This window comes from Achroia grisella, unplaced genomic scaffold (genome assembly GCF_030625045.1).
Source record: "Achroia grisella isolate CSIRO2021 unplaced genomic scaffold, CSIRO_AGI_Agris_v1 utg2770, whole genome shotgun sequence".
NCBI classification, from domain to species: Eukaryota; Metazoa; Arthropoda; class Insecta; order Lepidoptera; family Pyralidae; genus Achroia; species Achroia grisella.
In genome coordinates, this window is record NW_026712764.1 from 207,141 (window position 1) to 222,520 (window position 15,380).

The 15,380-nt window shown below is 33.3% G+C and overlaps 1 pseudogene; it reads left to right on the forward strand.

Moving 5' to 3' along the window:
* The window catches only part of LOC131843072 (inactive hydroxysteroid dehydrogenase-like protein 1), a 28,973-nt pseudogene extending 20,365 nt beyond the window's left edge, over positions 1 to 8,608 (forward strand).
* The last annotated feature ends 6,772 nt before the right edge of the window (positions 8,609 to 15,380 follow it).

Consider the following 15,380-nt stretch of genomic DNA (forward strand, 5'->3'; position numbering starts at 1 on the left):
TTATGTATATTGATGAATATTTACAATAATTTCTATGTATCAAAATCGGCCATGATTATCGCATGCCTCTTACTTGTTATATCTACTGTAATTATTTATATAAAAAACATATATTAAAAAGAGCAACACACAAGTTTCTTGCTCATTCTTCTTGTGATGAATCTGCATTCCGAATGAGTGGTAGAATCAAAATGTGACTATTCAAAAGTGCTTGTAATGAGTTTATTTGAATAAAGATTATTTCTATTTCTAATCGATGTGTAAGTATAAGAAAGCGATTCGGTCTCAAATGATCTATTATATTTTTTTGACAGTAAACCACACATGTAGGTCTAGTCTAGGTCTAGTCACTTTTATAATATGTCTCCATAATTGTCTTTGTCACTTATTACTGTCCTCGCTGGTCTAGAGGTTTAGCACACCGATTTACTTGCAATGGTCGTAGGTTTTCTTGTCGCACGGTGCAAACATGAGTATATAAGCATCGGGAGGAAAACGCGGATGTAATGTAGAATACACAAAAAATATAAAAAGAGTAGAAGACATTGTAGTATTACTTATTGCCATTGCAGTTGAGAAAGTTAATCTGTTCCATTCTATTTAATCTGTGGTTTTCTTTTCACACAATAAGCACATATAATGTACTAAGAATTATGTTTTTTATGTATGAATATAACATAACAAATAGATTTAGGTTCTATAAACGGTATTAAATATCAAATATAATCTTGAAATAATAATAATCTAACAATTCTCACAGCGCAATCTAGTACTAAGTAAAGAGCCTGTGTTATGGAGACTAGACTACTGATATAAATATTGAAATATGCTTTTTTATAAATAAATATATAGTAGTAATATAATAATAATTCACACAGCGCCATCTACAATCCTACATAGACTCATGTTAAGCTAGCTAAAGCTTGTGTTATGGGTACTGGATATTTTATTTTTTACCCTTAAATACTTGCATATTATAATTATTATATTATAGTTGATACTTAGACTGATAGAAAAAGCCATATTCATGAATATAAATGTTTATACTGTGCGAGGATTCGAACCTGCAACCATCGGAAGTAAGGCTAACGGTGTGCTAAACCGCTAGACCACCGAGGCCGTTAGACATGATTGTGCACGTATACTCGTATTTGGCGATTGGTGGCCTATCATTGTCCACTGAATCATAGGATGACATGTTCTTCTCCGGCCAGTCAGCACATTGTTTGTAAAAAAGTTTGAAACAGTAACTATCATGTTCTTTTTTCAGCTATAACCGGCAGTACAGACGGCATCGGCAAGCAGTACGCGTTGAACTGGCGCGGCGAGTGTTTTAACGTGATCCTCATCAGTCGCAACCCTGACAAACTGAAGGCAGTAGCTGATGAAATTGGTAACCGAATATTGTCTATATTTTATCGAATTAATGCCCAACATCCTGCATAAAGGAAGATCTAAAATGCAACAGAATGTGCAAAAGTCGGCGCAATATTCTGGGGAAAATACATTTAGTAGCTATTGAAAAGAAAGAAGATCGAATTAGTTGTTTTGTGAAAGGCCATCTTTTTTTCGGACTACTCTAATGCTCTTGGCCGCAGATAGCCTTTATTTATTCACCGGATGATAGAGGGCGAGTGCAGATGAAGCCATAAGCGCATCTTTTATAGAGTGGCTGATTTTAACCTTAATGCCTGATCATTGACGGAAAGACTTTAGTCTGAACCGCTTGGGGTTACTATCTGTCAGAGCAAAGTCGTAATTTCGATCCCCGTTTGAATTGTACGGAGGTCGGTCGGAGATGTCCGCTACTATTAGCATGTGTGAGACAAATATTCATAAAAAAAATACTTAACAGCGCCATTTGTATTTTCTTATAGCAACCTAGTTTGCACGATATGAACTAAAATATATATAACTAAATATCTTAAACAGTTATGTCTATGAATTTTCAGAGCGGGAGCACTGGACGGATCGGTGAAGACATTGTAGTAGCCGACTTCAGTTTAGGTGCTGAAGTGTACGCTATGATCGAACAGGAGTTGAAAGATTTACCCATAGGCATCTTAGGTAAGACACACAGCAATAATTGTCCGTTATATTTAAACTAGTTTCTACCCGCAACCTCTTCCAAATAAACTATGATTGACGGTCCTCCCTGATGCTATACTATCATGAATTTTCCTGAAAATTCATAATTATTAGTCAAGCCTTAATGATTAAGGCATGAAAATAAATAAACTCTCAATATATTAATTCACTTTCACACTTTCGTTTGGTATTAGAATATTGCAATATATTTCATATATCGTTTTATTTCTTTGATTTTAGGGACATTTCTACGAATTATACTCGTAAGTTCACTTTTACGGAAGTTTTTCATTCATAAGTTGGAAAAAAAAACGTGTATTTTTAATTGTAAATTGATACTTAATGATATTGTATTGAGTATTATTTGTTAATTTGTGCAGTTAATCATAGCGAGACTAAGTTCTTTTAATATGTTCAATGTATGGCAGAAAGGAAAATCTAAGCAGTTCCAATAGACATGTGACCCTGGTGTAAGTTTAAGTGGCTATTTTTTGCGGACGTACGTGAACATCACCTTACAATAATTCGTATTTTGCCTACCCAAATCTTGTAGGCACCTGATAGTACAGGTTTAGACACACGTTCAACTCTTGACGTCACTGCAGTTCTAGACAGGCCAACGGTCTTCTGTCTTGTTTCAGTGAATAATGTTGGTGTGAATTATGAACATCCCATGCGGTTGTGTGAGATTCCATTACCCAAAATGTGGGAGCTGATATGTGAACGTGGGCGCTGTCACCGCCATGACCAGGATGGTATTACCAGGCATGGTCAGCAGATGGCGCCGTCGTCAACGTCTCCTCAGGGTCTGAACTGCAGCCCCTGCCCCTGATGACGGTGTATGCTGCCACTAAGGTAATTTCTTATAGTTAACTAGCTATACGCGCGACTTCCTCCGCGTGGAATATAACTTTATTTTTCTGAAATAAAAGTAGCTAAGTTACTCCTTAGTATATCAGCTACGGTGCCAAAAAATATCCCTAAAATGGGTCCAGCCATTTCCGAGATTAGTCGGAACAAACAGCCATGGCAACCAATTATGTCAACATTGATGGCAAGTGGCAATCCTTACTAATTGGCGAAAGTAACTCTGTCTGTCTGCCTGTCTGTCTCTTTTCACGCAAAAACCACTGAACCGATTTATAGGAAATTTTTACACAGATAGTCTAGGCTGTGTACATAGGCTACTTTTTAAATAACAAAAAAGGTTTTAAGGGGTTGAAAGGGAGAATTAAATATGAAAGATTATCTTGAAATAATCTTCATTTTATGCGGACGAATTCTCACAGCTAATTAACAATAAAAATAACGACCAATTGTTAGAAGAAGATATAAGAAGAAGAACAATTGCCTTTGTGATTGGTGGTGAGAGTAAACACACACAGTAGGGTGTAATATAATATATTTAACTGTTACATCTTGAATACTCTAATACACTAATTACATAAACTATATATATGAGGTACTGCGTGATTTTACGTGTCGTTATACAAAACGTACACTCGCATAATCTTTTACTGAACGTGCTGATTTGCATCACTATAGAACACCTCCCCTGAAAAGTAGGGTGTCTATGGTGAGGTGTCCCCTCCCTCTGAAAGTTTAACATTACAAGGACAATTTTTATTATTTAAACATTTACATACAAAAAGACAAAAAAAACATCACCAAGGATTAATTTAACTTAACAATTTCTCAAGGTATATCATACCTGAGTACAAATAAATTACAAACTTATAATTACATTATATTGTTAATACATATTTGTCATCATCTAACAGATCTTGTTTTCTACTAAACAAGTAGTAACCAAAAATTAAAATTAGGCCTTTACTCTATAACAATATTAAGAAATTTTATGCTTTACATTATTGGCCAATGTGACAATGCTCACTTCATTATCTGTACTTATTAACTTACTATACTTATCTATACATTTTACAGTATACCTACATAATCGTAAAAACTCATCATACTTCTGTATATACCGACAGAACTTATTAACTTGAGACTTATTGTACATATTTTTAATAATTATAATTCCATAATATTATGATCCTTGCATATCTCTACAAGTTCTCTTAATAATTTATCTACTACCTTTGTTAATAGAGACGTTTGATTTAAATATATTATAGATCCAGATAGAACTACATTGACTTATCATGCATATTATGTATACCTAACACTTTTCCTAATGTCTCCTTATTACAAATATTTAATTTCACACGAAACTGTGATTTTCTAGTAATTCCTGCATCTTTGATGGAAGATTTAACTTTCACTTAGAACATTTATTAATTTTTTTATGGACATTGCTTAATAACGTTTGAACAGCATGAGTTTAATTCTTTTTCATCGGACGTTACAATTATTTTCGATAATTGGTCCGTTGTTCTATTTTTAGAGCGCACAATTTCCATTTTCTACAATATAATCAGTTTTCCTTTTATTAGGAAAATTAACATATTTTATACTATTTTCTCTTTTTTGAAAAGGTATTCGGACGACTATCAAGTGATCCGTGGGGCTTTACACTTAAACTCAGCCCAATTCAAAATTTATAATACCTTTAAATTGTATTAAAAAATCTTCTCCTAATATACCATGGGAACTGCACTGTAATTCTTCAAATACATAAAACTTTTGTCTAAATTGCAGTTTCTGAAATTCAAGATTCAGGTAAACAAATCCCATATATCTAAGATTCACAAACGCCTTTTATTGTAGCGTTATCTTTATGGATCTTAATTGAAGGCAAATTTTTTAACCAATCATACTTTAAAACTGACATTGATGCTCCTGAGTCTGCTATCAAAAATATATCATTATTAAAACAATTAAATTTAACTACATTATTTGTGTTAAAAGCTAAAATTTCGGTATTCTTATTTTCATGAACAAAATCTAACGATGTCTTTCTATCGCTATTTCTACTATCAGCTGACGCTTTGACGTAATTCATAGGCTTACTATAACAAACTGCGCGATCCTTCTTTACTATGCATTTTTGTATTTTGCTGACTATTGCAATAGTATTATTACGCTTCACTTGACATTGATTTGTTAGCGATCAAATTCTCGTGCGTCATAATTTATTTTATTTATTAAACACGTTTGGAAGTTCTTAGGAATAAATTCCTCCTCTTCTATTGCTGTTTTGACAGCTTCTTGTAAATTTGATATATTTCTACATATTATATACATTGTCAACCTACTATCGTTTAGCCCGTATGCAAATTGCCTAATTGCAATATTCTCATTTATGGGCAATAGAATATCATACGCGTTGTTCAAACCCCCCGCTTGGGCAATTGTTAATTCAACAAACAACCTTTCAATTTCATCCCCAAACTCTAAAATTGTTCTATTACCCTGCCTACATTTTTGTAGTTGCGTTAAAATGAATGTATACGATTTACTTGGTAATAGAATTTTTCTTATATCCTCCGTTAAATTATTAATATTATCGTAGTTTGATTTTAATTTTAATTTGGCACAACTAGAAAGTCTCGTCTTTAATATAAAATTTATTAGTAAGGGGTGGTCATCAGGCCTAAGGATGGTTTTGTAAAATTCAGTGCCATCTAAAAGGCTTTTTATAATTTTCTCATCCCGATTCACTATAGGTAATAGTAATAAAGCTGTTTTTAAATCAAATGCGGCCATTTTAAAAATATACAGACTAATATAAAATTCTTTCAAAAATTGTGTAAGTGGCCTGTCACAGTTTGCCTACTTCCTGTTCAAAATAAGTGACTTAAATTTAAATACACAATCAAATATTATATACCACTTAATATGTCCTTAATTATATTTTCACTGCACCAAACACGTATAAAAATGTCTTCAGAAATGACACTAATCACGGCACATTTGATAATCACTACAACATTTGTAGACCGCTAGCACCCTTTTATTCAATCTTTATAATTCCATCTATGGATGTTTCAATCAATTTTTTAGGCACAGGTATGCGGTGAACCTCAATTTGAGGATATTGGACACCGATGACCTAAGCACATTAATTTCCACCGTACAATATATTGAGGAGAAATAATTTATACCTCTTTGCTGCCCGAAGATCTTCAGAGTATAGTCTGATCTTTATCCATTTATGCAGCTTCTTTGTCATACTTTGCCATGTGATGACAAAAGTGGTGGTAAGAGGTAAACACACACAGGGAGGTTAACTTGTATATTTAACTGTTATATCTTGAATACTCTTCACTAATTACATAAACTATATATACGAAGTCGCGTGACCTAATTAACAATAAAAATAACGACCAATCTGCCATAGAAGAAGATATTTGCATCAAGAACAACCTTTATAAAAGGCTAACTAATATCAATGTTTTAGACTAGTTAGATTTTCTTTGAGCAAGTTATATGTTGTTTTAGAATTAGACATAATGAAAAACTCGACTTTCACAACAGCAAGATATCTTTAACTCATTCGCTTAAACAATCAAAGATATTATAAATATTGGGAATTATTTGCAATGCTTTGGAATTACAATGAATTTTCAGAATAACGAAAACAGTACTTTTATATTCTCTGTAATAATTATTAAAATAGTAAACCTAACGTGTAAAAAACAAAATATATATTACTGCAAAATTTCAATTGAAAGCATTGCTATCGCACTTAGGTGAGGGGAGACACAAGGTCACTGGATAGAGATAGACCTATTCGGTCTGAGGAATACCCACATCGAAATTTTATAGTGTGGACACACTCTTACTTCTTATTCAATTCATTACAAAAATGTATTCGACTGAAAGACTTGTATCCATAGTCATGAATCAAGCATTATTAAAAAAAATAATCTTGGTCTGTGTCTTTTAAACTAGTTTTTATAGAGTCCTCCTAAATAAAAGATATATTCACTTTTTCAGTCTTACGTGCGTAGCTTCACTCTCGCGCTGCGTGAAGAGTATGCCCCCAAGGGTATCTACATCCAGCACCTGTCCCCGCTGTTTGTGTCCACGAAGATCAACGCGTTCTCCGACCGACTGATGGAGGGCAACCTCCTCGTGCCTGATGCTGCTACGTTCTCCAAGTATGCTGTGTCGACCCTCGGTAAAGTGCATAACACTACAGGATTCTGGATTCATGGTATACAGGTTGGTGTTTGTAGTAGCAAATACACTTTACTTCTTAGCTGATATATAACCTAATATATATCTAGTAAGGGAAATAATCGTAAAGGAATTATTTATAAGTCTTTCTTAACCTGAGGCCTTTGTCTCTGTGCCGCCCTTCTTATTTCTGGATTATTAAATTGATAAATAAGTGCCCGCAAGTATCGTAATCATTAAACTTAGTTATTTTTTTGCAGTACTGTAACAAATTTTCCGAAATTTGGTCTGTTTTTTATTAAGAGGGTCCTTGAAAAACTTGATTTCTTAGGGTCCATCGATTGAAAAGATTAAGAAACGCTGCTCTAGAATCTAACTTCATGCGTATCGTATGTACTTATAGCATTAAGTACTTTATTTTTATTGTACTAGAATAGCAAACAATCTGTTATTATCCACGAGAAGATGAAAACAGTGTGAATTATCTATTAGATATAGACTCATTATTATTAGACTTACTTTACTAATATTATAAGTGCGAAAGTAACTCTGTCTGTCTCGATTTCAGGCTATAACTACTGAACCTATTTAAATAAAATTTGGTACACAGATAGCCTACAACCTGAGAAAGGACATTTTAATGTAATAAAAGGGATGTAAGGGGTTGAAAGGGGAGATAAAAGGTTACATGGAATTATCGAAAAACCAGAAAATTGAAACAATAAGTTTCAATTTTCTGGTTTTTAAGGCTGTTGATTAAATTTAAATAAATATGATATTCAAAGTTGATAAAAATTTTAGACTTACGGGGATAAAATAAAATAGGGGATCAAAGTTTGTATGGAAATTCGTCATTCAACGTGTAATCGGTTATTCCACGCGGACGAAGTCGCTGGCACGGCTAGTTAATTAGTAACTAGCTAACTAAAATTCTTTAAACATAATTAATTTGTTCCAGTATTTCTTCATAAAACTGGCGCCAGAGTGGATCAGGACCAAGATCGGGTTGCGCCTGAACAAAGACTTCCGAAAAGAATACCTACAGAATAAAGTTAAAGCGAACTGATATACATACATACTTGTAAACTATGTCAATATACATATATGTAGAGTGTTGAGTTAGAACGAATTTCGATTGCAACCATGGAGTTACTATGAAGTTAGCAATTTAATTATTTAAATAATACTAGCGAATGCCACAACATGAGTTGCAATGACTGATGTTTGCATGCAATGGGGGTAAGGCAATAAACAATAAATTTTTCAATAGTAACGCACTAGCGAATTAGGGCTCTCAAATAATGATATTAACTAATATAAGATCTAAAATATTGTATTCTAAATATAACATATTTGGGCTCAAGTTAAAAATAGTGGAAACTTCTTGAGTGTTTTATACGATTTCGAACAAGCAAGAACTTATAGCAACAAAAGAAGTCGAAAAACAAAAGAACTTTCTATAGTCCTGATATTATAACTTTGTGTGGTCATAGCATATGAAACATAGGGACGTCGATGCAACGGCAACTAACTTTCTATAGTCCTGGCATTATAACTTTGGTCATGGCATATAAAACACTAAAATTGTTGCTCATTTACGAAGACTAACCTATAGCCCGGACATTATAACACGGTTTGGTTATGGCATATGTATTTTAAAATTGTAGCTCATTTATGAATTCTCATACACTATTTAATACCAAAATAAAAAAAAAATATTTAAAAAAACAAAAAATAGTGTGGGAAAATATCGATAGTAATTATATTTCAGATACTTTGGCTGTAATCATTTTTTAACCAGTTAAAATATAAAATTAAAACTTTATCCACCCGCAGAAAGAAGGGATGGAATGTGTGAGATTCTTACTTACTAGAAATCAGGCTTCGATAACTTTTACCATCAGATGGGCCAAATGCCTGATTTCCACCATCGTAGTATAAAAAAAACACGGTTTAACTTAATGCGTCTTTTATAGCCATGAGTCCATATTTGTATATTACCATAGACACAGATAACATTATTACCACAGATAAGATAATCCTTAATATTGTAAATGTAAAAGTTGTTTGTTACGCATTCACGCAAAACCTATTGAATTGATCATCCTAAAATTTTGTACACATGTTCTTGGAGGTTATAGAATGAATAGCTCGGTGACGAGGGCCCGCCCTGTAAGTGTCACAGGACCAAACGTGTCATATTCGATACTCTAGATAATTTGGAAGAGGTTTGTCAGTTATTTTATTTGTATTTTGTGTGATATCATGGAAACGGATTTAAATAGTATAATTGTACAATAAAATGTTTTATTAAGTTTTTTTTTCTTTATAATAAATATTTTTTTTATTTTTGTGGCTTTGACTTCCTACATTATAACCATATTCTATAATTATGGAATTAGAACTAAACATTAGAGAAAAAAGTAATTATCCATAATATATATAAATATTAATTCTTGATCTAGAATTTAATAATTCCACATTGTGAAATCACTTTCAAGCAATGGGAAATCGAACTGATACGATGTTGTTATCATCAAAACAAGAGCTTATTCCTTCTTAAAAGGCCGGCGACGCACTTGCAAATACCCTCGTGTTATATTAGGTGTGTCTCGAGCTGGTTTGTTTGCTTTTTTTATAACATAGGGGCTATAAAAAAAGATAATTTCTGACTGATTCTCAAGTAATAAAAACACTAATAAAAATCTAAGTAACTCTAGGGAAGGCGGTAGGTTAGCCCTCTGTTGTCAATGATAAATTCAAATATACAGATAGAAATGTGTATGTCATATTTTGTATTTACTTAAGGATATATTAATATATTTCTGACAAATGACACATATCAACTTGAAGTTTCTATATGACTTTTAGTTTTACAATTTGAGTATTGTATAAAACAACGAGTGCTGTGTATATTTATAATTGTTGTTAATTCCTATAACAGAATTTTGTAAAAGATGTATTCACCGAGATCAGCTGATCCTTCCGGAGTTCGGTCGAGCGCTGCTAACAGACAGCGCCAAAGCAGTTTTTATCATAGAGACATCGAGTTCCAATTTCCTGAGTATCGGAATGAAGTTAGTTTTCCTACAACGATTTATTTAATCTTGTATTACAAAAAGAACAGATTTTTGTTGGTTTGTAATGGAAAACGTAACAAAATATTCTTAAATATTCATTACTTATATGCAAGTAGGTAATATAGCTTATTGGAGGAAAAGGGTTGTGTTAGTAATGTGGATTGATGATCTTATTGCAATATACCATGTCAGGTTGACCTCCACGCAGTTTCCCCTGGAAACCATAAAATCGTGATAAATTCTTGGTGAATTAGCCAAGATGGGCTAACTGCCCAGACCTCATGTTCATTCTATCATCCTCCACTGGTGCCCCGCGGGCTTAAATCGTTAGCGCAGAATAAAGAAAGATATTTGCTTTTTGGGTAAAGTTAAAAAAAAATATTTATGTAGTACATTTTTAATCTACATTAGTACATTTTTAATCTGGCACATTAAATTAAATAATTTAATGTGCCAGATTAAAAATGTATCATCGTAAAATGTATATGTAAATGTATCATCATCGGTTCAACTCGGCTAGAGCTACATCAGTTCAGATCTGGCAACAATTTAATTTAATTTCAGAATATAACTTACAGATACATAGATACATAAGAATAACACATACGCTATAAATTTCACGCGGATATATCTAACTGCAGGCACAGCCAGTACCTACATGAAATGACTAGTATAATATTTACATCTAAAGTAAGATTATTAATTCCAGTCAGTAAAATGACATTTCCAGTGTTGCGAGTTTTTAGTTCCAAATAAATAGTGATGTGGTAGAATCGAGTTTTTACAATTAAAAGTTAGTCGAGATTACATTTTTTTTATTCAATATCAATTTGCCTTTATATAAATAAAAATTCTAGTATTAATTCCTCTGAATCTCTTTTTACATTTTTTCCCAGCTTTTGTAATATTGTTATAGTGAGAAATTTTAATATGCTGGTAAGGTCCATATTTCTAAAATCGTATTATTTAATACGATATGTACTAATATTAAATATATATACTAATAAAATAAAGCATGACTAAATGTCTAAGTCTATTGATTGCCGCACATCACTATTGTAGCAGGTCACCCTTTTTTGTATCAGTGACAGTTGCACTTGTCATTTTACTGACTGGAATTAATAATCGTACTTTACGATTAGTACATTTTGTATATTACGAGTATTATTATTTTATTTATTTTAGGAAGATTAATGGTGTAATTTTACATGTTACTTGTTATATCAAATTGTCGTATGCCAATTAATAATCTTCGCCAATAGTATTACTAGTTTCAGTTGTAGTTATACAGTACAAGTAAATAGACCAACATACCCACAAGTAGCGATGTATCCACAGAACACACAAATAAAGTACGGCTATATACCGTTAAAGAATTGATTACATATGAGTTTCCTAACTGAGGCAGTGCTGGAACAAAACAGGTCAATATCCTATTATTGTTGTATTATTATTTAGCTGGAGTATCCAGCTTGGTGGACCAGGGAGCGATTATTCCGCTGGCTTCATTCCGTTCCCGAGGATTCGTTTTGGAACTGCCTAATATGCATTTTGGCGCTGTTGGCGATTATCTGGGTCGCCGCCGAGTACAAACATCCCTACTTAGATTTTGCGGATGTGTTGTATAACATCATATATGCAATTCACGTGCTGGGTATAGCGTATGATCTATTTGTCACCGTTGAGATCGTCGATGTGGATTACTGTACATTATGTTAGTATTTGTCTTATTATTGTCAGAAATTATGACGTCAATGGATGATTAAGGAGTGAATAGAAGCAAGGCGTTAAAACCAATATTTACAAATGATGACGATGATGTAATCCCGGCCAATTTCGGCCACGGCGACTGTCTTCAACTCCGCTTTTGCCGTTGATGTGCTCGCATTTTTTTCACACAGCTCCATCTAGTCCCAAGTTAAGCTAGCTAAAGCTTGTGTTACGGGTACTAGATAACTGATACATATACATAGATATATATTTTTTGTAAATACATACATATTATACATAGAAAACAATCAGACCGACACAAACAATTATACTCATAAAAACAAATGTTTGTGCCGTGCGAGGAATCGAACCCGCAACCATCGGACGTAAAGCGGTGTGTTAGACCGCTAGACCACGGAGGTCGTCAGACAACATGTGACTACATGTGACGACATGTGACTCGCATGTGACTTATGTAGCCATTTTGTTTGTAAAAATCCTCGCACAAATTTACAAATATATAATATAAAGCATAGTGATTGCTTATTCAGTAACATATGACCTTCGGTACGCCGGTGCGACACTGCGATTTATTAATTCATTTATAAAAACGCGGGAAAACAAAATTGGTCTGTGCCATTCCTTTCCGGCTTGCTTGACATTGCTCTTGTTTATGAGAATTGAACTAAAATTCATTATTTTACAGTGCTTCTAAAATAAAAGTTCACACAGTTTTACATAATGATTCTTTTGTTTTAATTGAGATGGGCTTGCACATACACACAAATACTTTAAATAAATTTATGCAAATATGTAAATATTTGCAAATATGCGGGAATGAAAATGAAATTCTTATACAGATTAATTAATCAAGCCTGTATCTAGCTTTTCAATTACCGTTTTTTTAACATCTGAAATAAAAAAAAAAACTTCTGGGATTACAGTTTGCTTCGTGATAGATTTGGCGTCGTACTTCCATTACGTGCTAGTAGTGAACAGACAGAAAGAGTTCAAATTGGTATGCTATTACCTGAGGTTGCACAGACCGTTTAAATTCCTTTGTAAGTATCGAATTCATCCGATGGTAGATCCATCGGTAGTTACTATATTGAAATAAAACATCATTAATGTAGGTCTATTATAGTCATTTATGACAAGTCAAACCTACCGCCAGTTGGTAATGTAGTTTGAGTCGAGAAAATCTAATATTGAACATTATTGTACCTAATATTCTAGATTATTAAACTATTAATATTATTATTTTCCTAATCAGAAGACGATCATCATACAGCTTTATGTATTCTTCTAAAGACTTTAAAGATTCTAAAGACAAAGCTTTAATCTCACAGCTCGCCTTTTCCCTGCTCTTTAAAAAGTATTTTAGAAACAAGGAAGATTATGGATAATCTTTGCCTGTTTTATCATTGAAAAGGGTGTGGACGAATATGAAAAAAAAAGGATATATGGAGAAAATAGTTTATGATGATATTTTTATAGATGTTAGGACGAGAGTACCTATTGCCTAGCTGACTTCATTACTGAGGGGAAAGGCAGTCATTTGGCAACAATGCACGAGACTAAATTATTACTTGCCAAGCCAGTTTTATGGCTTGGCTTGGCTTGGCTTACTTTAAAATAGTACCTAAATTACAAATGAAATGTTGGGAGAATTGTCGGAGCCAGACGAAAATAAAAATTACGTCGGGAAAGTCATTCCATTTTAGTTAATGTTTACATTTTAAAAGCGGTGCAATGAATTCACTAATCCAATATTTATAAACTTTATTACTAGCTGTATCTGCGGCTTCGTCCGCGTGGAATTTAACAAAAAAGTTAATTAGAGAATTTTTCTAAAATAAAAGTAGCCTAAGTTACTCCTTATTACATCAGCCAGTCAAAAAAAGTCCCGTCAAAATCGGTCCAGCCATTTCATAGATTAACCGGAACAAACAGATAACGTCTGACTACGTACGCACGCGATTTGTTGATTGGTTGTTAGCTAGTGACAAAGATGGCGACGACAATTTTGTTTGTCAGTGTCATTAGAATTTAACGAAATACTCCATAATCCGAATTTTGCGGATATATATTGTTGACTCGAAATCAATATTTTTTTGTTTTGTTATTCACATAAGGTTTCGTTCGAGTCTACCGTACCCCTTGACGAAATTATTAATATAGATGCATGTAGTAAAAAACGGTTATTTCAATATTACAAACAGACACTCCAATTTTATTTATATGTACAGATGTATCCACGCGAAAGGTTTCTTGAATTAAGGATATTATATGACAAGAGTCTGTAATAGACCTACATGAATAAATATATTTTGATTTGATTTGTAATGTTTTTTTAAGGGCAATTAAGTGACTACTACCTCAAAGACAATATTATTGGCACTACTCTCAAGTATTGCTACATATTTTTCGTGTTAAGAGTAACTTGGGCCATTATCTGGCTTCATGTTGACGAGGTATGCTATTTTTTATATCTATAGGTAAATATTTATGTAAGATATATAACTCTATGTACTAGTATGTAATATTATATTATCTGTGGTACTAGTAAAAGTATGTATTATAATAAAATAAAAACTATATAGCACATTAATTTAACTATGTCTCTAACACAATTCAATTTAGCATTTAAAATACAACCAGCACATCTTACAAAAACCCTCCTTTTATACAGAGAAGATATGAGTGGGGGTTATACGCAACTAGTTTAACGATACCGAACAATAAAGAAACTACCTTCTGTTAATATTTAAAAAATATCAGATTTTTCGACAATATCGATGTGAATCCTAACATACCATATCGCGTGGCTCTTTTAAACAAACTACCAAATATCACTAACTTATAAGAGTCAAAATCTTCTCTCTCTGCCTAGATTTTTCCCATTTTATTTGGGATTGGCTCTCCTAGTCCTTCACCAGGCAAACCTATCCAGACCAGGAGCCTGGTGAAGAAGGACTAGTCGTCGAGTCGTTTATTTCAGTTTTCTTTTGGTTTGGTTATTGATGACGGACTACCAAGTTAGTAAGGGTCATTCTCGTCTCTTTGAACCTTAACACCGGCTGCAGGGGCGGATCTACCTAAGGACTTTTTGCGCTGCAACCCAGGCCCCCGAGGATACAAAGGTCCCAGTCCCCACTGAAACGATATTTAAGATATAAAAAAATATCTAGAATGTAAAAAACCTATAAGGTTGGCAACCCTGAGATCAATCAACTCATGCAGGTGCGCGTCTATCGAAAGGAACGTGGAATTACTGGTTACTTGTTTTTGGTCGGTATATTTTCTTAGTTGTGTAATATAATTACGTAGGGCCCTAAGTAGATTTAGCCCAGGGCCCCACAAATTCACGATCCGCCCCTGACCGGCCGGTTTAAAGTTCAAGACTTTTTTGGTTAT